The sequence below is a fragment of the Dreissena polymorpha genome, chromosome 10 (genome assembly GCF_020536995.1).
Source record: "Dreissena polymorpha isolate Duluth1 chromosome 10, UMN_Dpol_1.0, whole genome shotgun sequence".
NCBI lineage: Eukaryota > Metazoa > Mollusca > Bivalvia > Myida > Dreissenidae > Dreissena > Dreissena polymorpha.
This window is the reverse complement of record NC_068364.1, coordinates 71,652,740-71,668,107: the sequence shown is the minus strand read 5'-3', so window position 1 is coordinate 71,668,107 and position 15,368 is coordinate 71,652,740. Positions and strand designations below refer to the sequence as shown.

The window sequence follows — 15,368 nt, the reverse complement described above, 5'->3', positions numbered from 1 at the left end:
ATCTTGGGCGTTGTAAGTCCTTATTTTCTTTTTTTTGTACATAAATCCATTGACACCAGCTGGAACCTACACTACTGTAGACGATAATGTTGAAGTATGATTAAATATAACATACTAGAAACACTGAAAAAAAAAATCTCTTTTTTTGTAAGAAAAATGTAAACAAATTGAGTCTAAAAATAGTTGGAAAAAGTATGGTTGACCAGAATGACAAATATAAATTTGATTGCAACTTTTGGAAACAGTGTAAAATATCACTTTAACAATTATCATTATCTTTATAGTACTAATATACGCTATAAAATTAAAGGGATTTAATTAACATGTTTTCAATATGCATGTATCTTTCATATAATGTTTTTAAAATTATCATTTCTGGCCCACCATACTTTTTCAAGTGTACTATTTTTTTTACTCTAGTTGTTTACATTTTTTTCATGCTCAAAAGTATCCTTTCTCTAACATTATCTTCTACAGTAGTGTAGGTTCCAGCAGGTGTCAATTGATTTATGAACAAAACAAGAAAAAAATGACTTCCAAAGCCCAAGAAGAAAGTGGTTTATAAGGTGAAAACATGTTATTATTAACTCTTTTTGAAAGATTTCATTAGAACTGGTTCATGCATCACTGAAGTATATGTTTTTTTAATTGTTCACATTGTTCCAAACTTCATAATAGAATGTTAATACAAGCAATTACATTATCCCATCCACTTCTGACCATTTCAGAAAGTGATATGTCCTTAACTTTGTTTTCATTTCTTTTACTTTTTCTGAATAAATACCGAAGAACAGTTTAAAACTCATTAGCTGTTATGTTGTTTTATGAATAATCTTTTTAAATTTTATATTTAGAATAAGAGACTTATTATTTAAATTATCAGCTTCTATGCGAAGATTTGAAGCTCAACTTTTGTTAAATCTGAATAAAGTTTTTATTGAATCGGATTGTAATGCTCACCATTATAGTATCTGATTGATACTTCACTGCAGCTATTGCAGTGTTATCTTGAACGCGCTTTTCGGTCTTTAAATGTAAGATGTTTAGTTGTCTCCAGTTGAAAATGTATATGTTTTTTGGTGAGGAACTAATTTGCATAAAGCCGAATTTAATACCAAAACTAACCTACTTACATCGATGAAGCGAAAAAAAGAGCGTTTCAATTCTTATACATGTAATAACAATATCAGTCTGCATGTGCATACGTTTTCAATGGTTTGGCTAAAAGACAATATAATTTGGGATTTATTCGTGCATGAATTTAGTAAGCGCCTCCTTTTCCAATACGCAGTTTCGACTGTGTACATGTCGCACATGGCATAATTAGTCCAAGTAGTTCCACGCTTGATTTCCTCGTGCGCTTCGTAGAGGCAACTCGCTTCATTGAATATTAAAGCCCAGTCAAATGATATACTATAGCCAATCAGGATTATGTACACTAGTGAAACATAGGGCACTTGTAATTATGTAATCAACTGCAAGAAAAATAAAATGCCATTAAAGCGGGTATATACGAGTTTGTCAAATATTTATGAATTTATATAAAATGTGTCAAAAACGTATTATATATATATATTTCAATATAGATTTAAATAAAAGTTAAGAAGAACATGTGTCGAAAAATGCGAAATAAGCCAGATATTTAATTCTGAAATTGAAAACGGCTGTACAGCCGAAATCGCCAGAATGTATATCATACATGTACGATGTGAATCTAAACTTAGTTTAACGGTTTATTTGAATTCCTGCAACGATATCTATTCATTCATACGACACACGAACACTAACTCCAATCCAAATACAAAGACGAATGCTTCGGTTATTGTAGGAAAATATGTACGTCACAATCGGCACGGGCCGCTAATTTGTCTTTGCTGCATTTTATGAAATTCGGCTTTAATGTATAATTTTTCTTGCCTATTTTGTGTAATTGTAACATATTCTATCAATATATTACAATTAAACACATATAAATAATCGCATATACCCGGTTAAAAAGTCAAGCGTTACTTTTATATTCGCCGTTCATTTTTGTCGTTTTACAATGATGACTTCACGTATAATTGGCGATTAAATGCATTATTCGCTTTCAATAACACATTAATAATCCGGTTGAGTATATATATACATGCAGTGGTTCAGTGTACGAAAAATTATCAAATTTGCATTTTACCCGCTAAACTTCCAGATAAATATTTTTGTAGCCCAACATTTTCAAGGACCTATAATTACGTACCTTCTTATCTTTAAGAAAAATACTTCTACGAAATATTGTATTCAAATAACCTTATTATATAGGGTCATATAATAAGTATTGTAATAAGAAGCAGAAATACAAATCAAGGGACGTAATTCAAAAATATTATATAATGTAAGTACGCAGTTATCTCTCTTGCCTTATCGTTTAACGGGTGATATCCGCGTGTATCTGTTTTTTATGAGCACAATCATTGATGTCAATAACAAGGTATTAATTCTCATTGTAAATACATCCATGCCTCTGTCGTCTTAGACAACATGTACGATAAACAAATACAAGTCTTTTTACAGACAAAAATTATCTCAATCAAAATATGGTTTGTGTTTGGTCCCTTGTTCAATAAAAATCATGAATAATGTGTGTAGTAGTATTAGCAGCAGTAATAATTGCAATATATTATGCATAAGAAAATCAAGTACACAAAGTAGAAGCGATAACAGTTATATCAAAACCAAGTTATTTAAATTGTACTTAATGGGTGGTGCGGTGGTCGAGTGGTAACACTCTGGTCTACCATTCCAGATGTCCCCGGTTCAAATCCCGGCCGGGGCACTGGAAATTTCAGAAATGCTTCAAGTGTTTCCCACCCAACTAGAGATGTACTGGTATGATACCCAGGTAATTCTCGCGTGTATCGGTGCTATACACTGAGCACGTAAAAGAACCAAGGTATCTATTCGCAAAGAGCTAGGGTATCGCACCCGGATTCCTTGTATCCCAATACTGTCTCTTCTGCTTGCTGTCTCTTCAGCAAAACCAAAGGACCCCATTGGAAATAAGTGCTTGCACTTTCATGGGTTATCCTTGACCGCAAGGTCAAAAATAAATACAAATCAGAAGTAGTTATAACATTATTAAATGCCGAGCATTAAAAGCAAGCAGTAGGAGATCCATGGTATGATTCGAGTGAAGAATCTTTGCTGAGAAGCGGCGCATTTTATGACCAGGTTCAAGTTCTTAAGCATGTAACGAAATTACACATTGTTCGTGGAAAACATATAGTAACAAACAAAGTTCATTTCTCTTTTCATCGTGATTTATTTCTGTTGAATATTGTCTAAAACAACGCTGGCTAATGTACGTGTAATTCAATTTTACAGCACGGCGAACAATATGGCCGCCACGACAAGAAAACCTGACTGCTCTACTTTATTTTCTTTTTAGAACCATGAAAAATCAAACTGACCTAACAGGCTGTATACATTTTTTGATTTGCCATTATTAATATGTCGGTTGACCGACTCTCTTATGTTCCGAATTAATGAGCAGTCGGCAGGTGCTTTACAGAAATTATCTTATATAAACATGTCAACGAATATTTTTGATGGCTTTTCAAGATAAGTATATTCGGACTGTGTTTCATTACTAATCTTGTTTGACATCTTAAAGTATATACCTATAGGCAGTCACGTTTTAATTTGCACTATGTTCCGATTTAATGAAGCGTTCGGCAGGTGTTTGACAGAAATTATCTGTGTTTCATAACTAATCTTGTTTGACATCTTAAAGTATATACCTATAGGCAGTCACGTTTTAATTTGCACCGTGATAACCGTGGTACGTTTTAATGTAAACTTAATGACTTTCTCTTATCACTTGGTAAATATTTAAATTAAGATTCTATAATGTTTTTTAAACCATTATTTTCTCTATAATTAAACATATATTACATTATATTCTTTATAATTAAACATCTAAAAATAATCTCCACAATTCCAGAATCCTATTTATGAAATTATGGTTGTTGTGATAAAAGATTTATTAAAAACTTTCTACGATTATTAATGTATAAATACCAAGTATGTTACAAGCATGAAGACACTAAAATCAGTTCCAATGTATCATTCCTTTACTCAGGACAGTTACAAGAGTTACAGAATGTGTATAAACTTAGATGAGCTATGACAGATTTCCACGACGAGAGTCAGCTTCTAAAGTAAGAATATTTGAGCCTTGTTTTGAGAAAATTGGGCAAAATGCATGTGCGACGACACTTTTCGCTTTTATGGTATTTTTAGTTTCAAGGAAGTCCCTCCTTACCGAAAATCAAGTTTAGGCGGAAAGTGTTGTCACTGATTAGCCTGTGCGGACTGCACATGCTTATCTGTGATGACACTTTACGCAAATGCATTAAGCCCAGTTTCTCAGAACAAGGCTTATATTAAGATGAGAATTTGTACAATCTCCTAAAAGTGCCAGGTTCTTAAACGTTAATATAACCTCTGCGGTTTTATTGATTTGTAAAGTTAATTTAAAGTGTGTTTCTAATAATTACATATTTCTGTTTCACGTACATTGCTAATTTTTGTTGAGTGTTTTCATGCGATAATACTATTCTGCAGAAGTCTGCAATAAACAAAGGCATTTGATCTTTTGATTGTTTTTGTTTTGTTTTTCATTTGTAAGATTTTTTACCGTTTTCAACAGTATTTCATTCCTATTTAGGATAACATTTACACAACTGACACGTGTCCTGGTCCAAAATGTTCACCTGTAATGTGTGCACATACGTATTTCAGTGGCTATCCTAATTGTATCAGATTAACACATTTATGCCTAGTGGTCTCTCCCATCCTACTTATTTGGATCGATTTATTTCCAAAATTAGGGATGTCTGGTATATTGATTTCTATATTTAGAATATTTCTTACAGAAATTCCTTTTAGCAAACAGCGCAGACCCCGATGAGACGCCGCGTCATGCGGCGTCTCATCTTGGTCTACGCTGTTTGCAAAGGCCTTTTTTCTAGACGCTAGGCATAAATGGGTTAAGGTAAGATTAAATTTAAAATTGGCCGTCTAAGAGATCGCCTGATAAATGATGACATATTTTATAATGTCGGGCGGAGAGCGAACCCGAACCTGCTTAGAACTGCACGAAAGTAAAGACCTTTTTGCCACAGACTTTCACAGTATCACGGCCGTGTTTAAATTTGTATCCCTGACAATAACACGTTACTATATTATATAGTGACCAGTTTGAAGGGGTTGTATCGGTTTGCAAAGTTTGATAATTTAAGCGTATCAAATAATCTTTTATTCGCGCCTGATTTTTGTTATACATCACTTCTGGTAAATCTAGTAAAAACTTTAATTTACAGAACATGTTTCTTGTTAATTATTGAACAAATCATAACTTTTTTGAATGACAAGAATTTAAACATTTTTTAAGACTGAAACGGTGTGCTTCCTATAGTCATATAGATAATTTATAACTTGCGATTCTGTCACGTCAATTACATATTCGAATAGGATGCTTGGGGTTTGTGAATAAATGTATCAAAAAATAATAAATGCACATCTGCATGGACATTAAAACGAGAACCATTTATAAAATTACGGTACACGTGGTTTACTCGACCATATGCTTAGTTAAGGGCTCTTTTCTTTTAGTAAGCTATTTTGTATACGACATGGAATATTTATAAGATTCTTGAAAGACAGTTTCAAATGACCTACACAGATTAAACTAATTACCGGCTAAGTATATTAACAGTTTCTTATTTTACAAAACATTTTCCCCTAAGCCAATGTCAAATTCAACTTTACTCGCCACGGTTGAACTGGGTGGTGTTTACTTTATCATAAATCACGTTCTATCTTTAAAGTTTACTTTGATTGTGTACGACCATGAATACAATTGCTATCTCAATCTTACATTAATTGTTCAGGTTCAATCGGAAATCTGGTTCATTTCGGTAAAAGATGCCACTGTGATACAAAATCGGCCATCGGTCACCCACAAAAATCAGCTTATCAAGAAATACCATCGCATTGGTTTGATCTTAATGGTCACGTAAATGGTCATTTAAATACACTTATTGCATCTGGTTCATTTCGGATAAAGACGCTACTGCGTTTCAAAATCGGTCAACTGAATAATAACCCATTAGGGATATACAAAAGTAGCTTAACAAGAAATACCATCGTATCGGTTTGATCCAAATTCGTAAATGGTCATTTAAATACACTAATTGCATATAATAGCGTGTCTCTATTTAACAACATATCACAAATACCCGCTGTAATATGTTTACACTACCCTTTGATATTTCGCGTATATTTATTAGGTAGATCCGATTGTAAAATAGTAGAAAAAACTAAATGTTTGATGAAAAAATAACTAAATAGATAAACGCCTACGACATTCATGATATGCCTTTAACGTGGGTTTTTGATGTTAAAGATATGCAAACACAAGTAATGAAGATTACAATTAAGCTTGTACGGATGTTGTTAATATATACATCAAGTCCGAAAATGCTTTTTTAAGACTTTTAGATAAGGAACCGAAATAATGAATGCAGACAATTGTATATATAAATACATACATATTATATATATATATATATATATATATATATATAAATGTATATATATATATATATATATATATATATATATATATATATATATATATATATATATATATATATATTTATATATATATATATATATATATATATATATAAATATATTGAATTGATCTAGTGTGCACATTCCATAGAAATGTACACGTAGATAAATATATAAATATCATCTTACCCCATGCTAATATGTAACAAGTATATTACAAAAGTATAAAAAACACTTAATAACACATAAACTAATATGTTTCTTGGAAGTGAGCATGTGACTTAATGTATTGTTTACAATGAATAACACAATATTGCTTAAGCATTTACGAAATACAGAAAGCAATAGTTTACTTTCCAATTTGTTTCACTGACAAGTAATTCAGAAGTTACCCAAATATATAATAGAAACGTATGTAATAATCAATCCAAAAAGTACATGTTTTATTAAGTTTGCACGTCAATAATTGAATTGTTACAATGCATAAACACAAAACATGTATATTTGGGTTGTAAATTACATTGTTGTAATTGATTAACAATCAAACTTTGGAAATGTAAAGACGTGTATTGTTTTAATGTATCAAAAATCAATATTGGTCAAAAATCTAATTAATAAAATAAGCGACATCGTGCACATTTATATGTTTTCCTAACCACTAATAATATGTGCTTAACGCAATATAAATTAACAATGTTCTTGTCAACCATCATATTGATATCAATAGACCAAATATGTATGTTTTGCAATACACATAGAAATAAATACATTAATGGTATTTGTTAACAATGTACTTTTCAATAATTGTATTGATAGCAATAGACCCAATATGTATATTTGAAATACACATAGAAATAAATGTATTAATGGTATTTGAACGAATATGCATACCAGAAATGTGCATGCAAACATTAGTATTGCCAAAATGTATAAATAATCGATATTGGTTTAATGATTTAAGTAGCAACAAAAGTATAAGCATGTTGTTTTGTTTGTTTTTCTTAAAATACTTTGATAAGCATAAAGCTCTTTTTTTAAACGCTCTTTTTACATTACACTTTTTGCAAGTTATACTATTAAAAATGTTATACACCCCTGATGCCTAACCTATAATTTTGCCTTTCGATAGTAGGTGGGCAACACATCAGAAATCAGTGTAATACTTTTTTTCTTATAAAAATCAACGTCATTGTAGAGTTATTAAAGACTGATCCTTTAACAACTGTCGCATATTTTCGTGTTGTTAAAAGCAAATACTTAAAGGAAAGGCATACTTTGACAACAATCGTATTTTAACTGATGTATACTGAGATGTTAATTTTTTGTTTTCACTATTGTGTTTATCTTAAGTATATGTGAATATACTAAACATGATATTATTAGCATCGGCAAACACCGATAAATAGTGTATTGATAAAACATCTCACCTCAGTTTTTCTATCAAGCATACATGCACATTTATATGAATATATGTTCAAGAATCTAACTAATAGAATAAGCGAAACGTACACATTTATATTTTGTCTAATGACTAGTTATATGTCTTGAACGCACTATGTATGTTCGAAATATACTTGTCAATAAATAGAATGATAAAAATAGACCTAATATGTATATTTGAAATATGCATATAAATACATGTATTAATGACACTTGAATAAATATGTATATTACACATGTGCACGAAAACAACTGTATTGCTTAACTTTATAAACAATCAATAATGTTTAGGGGTTTAATTGGTAAATTACTAGTAGTGTGTGTGTTGTTGTCTTTTTTCCTTATAAATATGTTGAAATATTATTTATTTACACTGATTACATTATTTATAACATAGATGATTGAACAATACTTAATATGGAACGAGTTATGAACTACTTTTTCAAACATAGAATAATTTTTGTAATCGTGCATTTCTTTCATATCACATTACTGCAAATTATGTTATTTAAAATGTTATACACCTCTGATGCCTAATCAATATTTTTGCCTTTCGATAATAGGTAGGCGACACATCAGAAATCAGTGTATTAATATTTTCCTTATACGAATAATCAACTGAATCAACATCTTTGTCAAGTTATTAAAGACCGATCCTTTAACGACTGTCGCATATTTTCGTATTGTTTAAAGCAAATACATAAAGCTGAGGCATACTTTGACAACAATCGTGTAATAACTGATGTATACTTATATGTTTTATTTAAAAAAATACTATGTTTATCTTAAGTATGCATGGAAGTACTTATTTGTTAAGCACAACATAGGAAAACGTATAAAAATGTTCAAATGGTTAGAAGAAAAGAAATATAATATATGCCTACTACAAGAAAGTCATTTGACGGACACTGTTATTGAAGCATTAAAGCACGAATGGGATGGTGATATTTATCTGAGTGGACATCACACAAACAAACAAGGAATCACATTTCTAATAAAAAATAACCCAAATATAAAAGTCAGCAACTTCAAAGACATAATACCTAGAAGACTAGCGAGCCTTGACATTACAATACACGAAACACAAATAACATTAAATAATGTTTACGGACCTAACTTAGATGAAAGTAACTTTTACAAAACACTGCATACCTTTATTAATGACAATTCAGATAAAAATATAATAATTGGCGGAGACTTTAATACCGTAATAAATCCAACATTAGACAAGAAAAATGGCAATTTATATACACATCTGAAAAGTAGGACATTGTTGAATGATTTAATTGAAAATTGTAACTTGTTAGATATTTGACGCACATTAAATCCTTCCGAGTGCAAATTTACATGGCATTCAAACTCCAAACCAACTATATACTGCAGGCTAGACTTCTTTCTTATATCGGAATCATTATGCAATATAATCGACAACTGTTACATCAAACCAGGTTTCATGACTGACCACTCCCTTGTTGCTCTCAAACTAAACAACATTCAACCAGAACGAGGGCCGGGCTATTTTAAATTAAATAATAGCATTTTATTAGATACTCAATATCAAACCCAAATAAAACAGGACATAAAATATACAGTACAAAACAACAATGATGCAAATTCCAAATACTTTATGGGAGATTATAATAGGTAACATACGCAATACAACAATAAGATACACATCATTCAAACAAAAAGAAACACGCAAACTTGAAGAAAAAACACTACATGATATAGAAAAAATACAAAAACAACTACATTACACTAATATCATCGACAAAGCTAGTATTGAAAGTGAACTACATTCAAAACAACAAGTGTTAGAAGACATTTATCATGAACAACTAAATGGAATAATCCTAAGGGCGAGAGCTAAACACGTAGAACACAATGAAAAAATACAAAATATTTTACAAACATCGAAAAACGTAAAAGTGAACAAAAAACCATTCACAAACTTGTCGATAACGATATTGAAGTAACCAATATGATACAGATTCTAGAAGAACAACGATTATTTTATGAAAACCTCTATAAAAAGAAGCAAACCTCAACCAACACAAATTTCAATACTCCTCAATCAACTCTAAATGATGATGAAAAACACTCATGTGAAGGACTCCTAACTGAATACGAATGTGGGATAGCACTTAAAGAAATGCAAAATAATAAACGTCCGGGATCAGATGGTATAACAATTGAATTTTACAAAATATTTTGGAATGAAATTAAAACATATCTAATCAACTCCTTAAACTACTCCTTCAATAATGGAAATCTAACTGTTCTGCAAAAACAAGGTATCATATCACTTATCCCTAAACCTGGCAAAAACCTAGAAACCTTATCAAATTGGCGCCCTATAAGTTTATTGAACAATGACTATAAAATTGCAACAAAAAGCATCGCAAATAGAATTAAAAAAATATTACCTTCGGTTATTTCAAGTTCACAATCCGGATTTATAAAAGGACACTATATCGGCGAAAATGTACGATTGATACAAGAATGCATTAATTACTTCAATAGCACAAACAAATCAGGTCTTATATTCTTTGCAGACTTTGAAAAAGCAATTGACTCCCTCGACCATTCCTTTATGTTCACATGATTAGAGAAAATGAACTTTGGAGAAAATATGATTAAATGGGTAAAACTTTTTTATAGTGACATAAGTAGTATAATTATAAATAATGGGTTCTTCTCTGACAGTTTGAATATCGGAAGAGGTGTTAGACAGGGATGTCCACTCTCATCGTCGCTTTTTATTATATGTATAGAATTCCTATCTCATTATATACAATCTAACCCAAACATAAACGGTATAGTCGTTAAACCAGAAGAAGAAATCAAACAGTCATTATTCGCCGATGACGCAACTTTTTTTTGCACTAACAATCCTTGCTCCTCTAACAACTTGATAGAATCACTGACCCTGTTTGGAAACGTATCAGGACTAAAATTAAACAAATGTAAATGCACTGTGCTAAAAGTAGGTAATTATAGGCATTCAAACATTCAACTTAAAACGGAAATGAACTTCAATTTGACAGCAAACGATGCATCAACGTTAGGCATAACATTCACAAACAATGAGAATGAAACAATATTAAAAAACATATTACCCAAACTACAAAAAAATCAAAAACTGTATTAAATCATGGCAACATAAAAAACTAACCTTAATTGGAAAAATAACTGTATTAAAAACTTTTGCACTACCAAAATTAATATATGTACTAACCGTTCTTCCAAACCCAGATAATAAAATCATTGAAGATATAAAAACATCTATATTTGATTTTTTATGGGATGGCAAACCCGACAAAATAAAACGAATACAATTAATACAACCGGTAAAGCTTGGAGGTCTACAACTGACTGACATTTATTCGTTCATAAATTCAATCAAATCCAGTTGGGTCAAACGTATATTAGATACCACAAACAAGAGTAATTGGAATTTGTTTTGTCAACAAACACTAGCCAAATATTGTGGCTCTTTAATTTTTGAATGTAACATTAGTGAGTCTCTTATACTTGATATAGCAAAAACGAACATGTTTGTATCTAATATACTATCAGCTTGGAGTAAATTCACAGATATGTTAGAAGAAAAAAGTAACAGCAAAATAATTTTATGGAATAATAAAAACATAAACGCAAATGATAGCATATTCTTTTATAAAAACTTGTTTCAAAAGAGCATAAAGTATATCGATCAACTATTTGATTACCGAATAAACGATTTTTATTCCTTTGATAATATATGCTACTTGTATGAAATCCCAGCAACATACTTCCTTATGTATTACATGCTGTTAAAAAGTATTCCATCACATATAAAATCTATTATAAACGCAGACAACACGCAAAACATTAGAACTCAATTTCTAGAAAAACTCACAACAAAACAAAAACCAAACAAACAATTATACAGAATACAAATAAACAACACGATTAACGAATTACCCAAATTCCATATTAAATGGCAAAGTATATTCCAAGAGCATGAATTAAACTGGAAAGAAATATTTATTATGTCTTACAAAACAACAATCGACATCACACTAAGAAACTTTCAGTTCAAATGCCTACATCGAATTATCGCCACCAATAAATATCTTTTTAAATGCAAATTATCTAACTCTAATTTATGTGACTTCTGTGGTGAAAATATCGAAACTATAGTACATATATTTTGGGAGTGCAAATACATCCAACCTATCTGGGATCAGTTGACATGCTTTCTTTGCCAACAGCAACTAAACATTAAACTATCCCTCTTAAATGTTAGTTTTGGAATTAACTCATTAAAATCTATAGACGGTAATAATATTGTGAATTTTAATATCAAATCGATGAAACTTTTTATCTTTAACATGAAATACAAGCAACAATTACCAAATTTTAATTGTTTTATACAAAGCCTGAAATTAAAAATCCAGATTGAGAAAGAAATAGCCCTCAGTAATGATACATTGCATATTTTTGAACAAAAATGGAATCGAATTAAATTTTCATAATGCTTGTCCATTTAAATATACTACTATCTTAATGCTAGTTTATCATTTCATATATTCAATTTAGTTTTTTTTTCTTTTTTTTTTTTAAATCTTATAACATCATTGATTACTATATATATTAGAACACATCCCGTTCCCACTGATTGTAATATTACAAACCAAGGTCTAAAAAAACAATAACATTTTAAGGCATATTTCTGTATAATTTGTTAATAAAAACATTGATTGCAAATGAAAGACATGTATGTATACAATATATGCTTTAAAGTGAATAAAAAAAAAAGAAAAAAAGATATGACACGCTATGTTACGTTTTCATGAAGGACTCTCCCGCTTTCCCACGAATTGAGACGCTTTCATCAAGGATTGACACGTTTTGAAAGGCTTTGATACACTTGACAAGCTTCCTCACGCTTACGCACAATCTTTCACGATCTCCGACGATATGACGCTCTTTCGTCATCTTTAAAAATAGCACTTGAGTACCACACATTGCTTTATGTTATGCTTCGGCAGTACATGTACTAAAATACTAAAATTTGGAACGATACATATTGCATTATTTTCAGCATCTCTATAAATAATACTTGAGTTCCACACACTGCATAATTTTCAAACAAAGTGGACGAATCCTGAACCTGAAAAACTACTATTAAAAGCTCAATAAAGGTGAGAAATTCAATTATTATGCATATTATCTGGTCTAATTGTTAAGGATTTCAGTTACTCTTGCATAAAAATGTTCATTACACAGCTAAGGTGCAAGAAATATGGAAGATATACCCGTATTATAATTAAAAGAAATGTTTACAACTTTGCAACTAACGTGATTTGTAGCTTCAAAGCGGTTACGTATGCTACAAATAGCCGAAAGAAAATTCAATTTTAATTCTTTTTCAAACAACTCTTTACCAGCAAAAAGTAACCTACTATATCGCTACAAACGTTTTAGCCATTTAGAAGAGACCTACTTTGTGAGTGATACCAGAAAACGTTGAAAATCAACGATATATTTTTAGTGACCTGAGTCACTTTCACTTTCAATTTACGATTAAACAGCGATGTAAATTAACTGATTGTTTGTAAACACAATTAACTTGGAGGACACTGCTTTTTGAGCTTAAAACAATTTGTATTGCTCATTTTTGTATGGTTATTTCCAATAGCATATATATCTTGTTTTTTGATAAACTTTATAAATAAAATATGAAAAACTATTTAAAAATCGGTAAATAATTACGGATCCTCACCTTTATAGAGCCTTTAACACAAAGATAGGACAAAAGAGAGGTAGAGGTGCAGCAAGAAGAGCCGAAAAGAGACAGTCATAGGCCAAGTGGCTGAAAGGCCGAGGTCTCCAACACCACCGCCGGCAGAAGATGAAGAAATACTGGTTCCAGAGCCAGAGCAGCCGCAGCTTCACCCTGCAGGGGATCATCTCCCAGTCATCACACCTGTTCCAGCAGCAGCCGCCAGCAAAAAGCGTAAGTACAAACCATACTACTATGCAACACTAACAGAAGCGCAAAAAGAAGAGGTCATTGACTGGCTAAAATACACTCCTTCCATCTACTCAAAGAGACTGACATATTATAAAGACCCGCAGAACAAAGAGAAGCTATGGGAGGAAAACGCTGCTGACATGGGTGTTGACGTTGCAGCCCTGAAACCTTTTACAAGTCCAACCATACCCAGATGAGCCGCCTAAAGAGGACTGTGGGGAAGTCGGGTGACGGTACTGAGACAGTCGAGGACATGTCTGCCACGGATAAATGGGTCTGGAAGGGGTTTTCCTTCCTCAAAGACCACATCGAAAGCGTGAGCATCCGTGGTAGAGGTAGAGAACCAACGGAAGTCATCATTCAGTCAGACTCTGGGTCAGAGTCCCAGCCAACAGAGCCACCCTCTCATAGACTCTCAACAGAGTCTTGGGCTCCGAAGACTATCATAGCATTAGCAGCCAGTACCCTGCCCTGTACCCACAACCATCATCACAAACTTCAAATAGCTATACCAACATCCTGGACCTGAACGAGAGGGCAACTAGAGCCATGACACCCCTAGCAAGGTCATCATTTTCACTAATAGCTAACCGCTCCCAAGGTTATACTGCTGCTGCTACTGAAAAGACCACATACTCCCCGAACGTGAGTGACTTTGTGAGCACAGCCATGACCACTGCATGGATCACCACCAGGCCATCATCTGCTGTGACCCATCTGGGAACTCCTCAATCTTCATCTAAAGATGATATTGATATTTGATTACCTAAGAACAGCATGATACTGTAATTGACCCCAGATTGTGCATAAATTTATATTGTGTGGATAGATGACTTCGCCATGGACATCTTATGATTTGTAAACAGTAATAATATTTGTGTGTTTGTTGTTTGGTTCAGTTTGTTGCTTTTTGTACATATTGATAATATGTTTCTTAATAATTTTGTTACATTTAAAATAGTGGCTTTAACTTTGTTCAGTTTATTGCTTTTTGAGCACATTGATAATTTCTTAATAATAAAACAAATAAAAGAGAATATTTAAATTTACAAGAATGCCTTTAACTTTGTTCAGTATGTTGCTTTTTGTACATATTGATAATATGTTTCTTATTAATAATAATATAAAGGCAGAATATGTTACATTAAAAAGAATGCCTTTTACTTTGTTCAGTTTATTAATTGTGTACATATCGATAATATGTTTCTTAATAATACAAATAATAAAAGAGAATATGTTACATTTAAACAAATGCTTTTACTTGATTCAGTTTGTTGCTTTTTGTACATAT

General features: G+C 31.5%; 1 pseudogene; it reads left to right on the top strand.

Moving 5' to 3' along the window:
• The first annotated feature begins 4,161 nt into the window (after positions 1-4,161).
• LOC127849224 (uncharacterized) lies at positions 4,162-14,606 on the top strand (annotated as a pseudogene).
• The last annotated feature ends 762 nt before the right edge of the window (positions 14,607-15,368 follow it).